Source organism: Pteropus vampyrus, unplaced genomic scaffold, assembly GCF_000151845.1.
Source record: "Pteropus vampyrus isolate Shadow unplaced genomic scaffold, Pvam_2.0 Scaffold289, whole genome shotgun sequence".
NCBI lineage: Eukaryota > Metazoa > Chordata > Mammalia > Chiroptera > Pteropodidae > Pteropus > Pteropus vampyrus.
The window spans coordinates 843,220-843,974 of record NW_011889070.1 but is presented as its reverse complement, the minus strand read 5'-3'; positions in this window follow the sequence as shown (position 1 = coordinate 843,974).

Below are 755 nucleotides of genomic sequence, written 5' to 3'. Positions count from 1 at the left end.
CACGTCCCCGTCCCTCGCTGCCCAGAGGGAAGGCCTGGCTCGGCCCCGGGGCTGACCTCTTGTCTGAATTTCAGGAGCCACTTCGCTTTCGTTTTCCAGTGTGGCAGCTGGAGTGGTGACCCCAAGTCGCCAGCTTCACAGTCACGCCTCATCGGCCCTGGACCCATCTTCTTAAGCGTGCCAGCATGGCCTGTCCCCTGCTCAGAGCCCTCAGTGGCGCTGACCGCCCTCCGATGGGTCCAGCCGCTTCGAAGCCGGGCACTCTCGGTTGAAAACCTGAATCTCCTCGGCATGCTCACCTGTGAACAGGTGAGCAGCGGCACCTTGCTCACCGGTGCCGAGGATGCAACGCCACAAGGCACGCGGCCTGCAGCCCGGAGGAAGTCCTGCTGGCAGCACAGCAGCCACCACAGCCCTGGCCCCCCGGCAGGCTGGCTCGCGTCCCTAAAGAGCCTGCTTGCTGTCTGGACTGCGTTCACCCATTCGCCCAGTCTGGGGTGCCGGGTTGGAGCCGGTCTCCCAGGGACCCCCTTCAGGGGTGAAGGGATGAAGCAGTGGGCCTGGGGACTTCACGTCACTGTGGGCGTGAAGGTGAAATGTGCCCACGACACGACCACAGTGTGGCCGAGCTCTGCGGGGCGGGGTGCCGAGCTGGCCTCGTAAAGCCAGTGCCGCCTGGTGTGGCCCAAGACACATTTTTTATTACAATAACTGGCAAGGACTAGCCCCTTCACCCCCATTTTCTGATGCCCCTG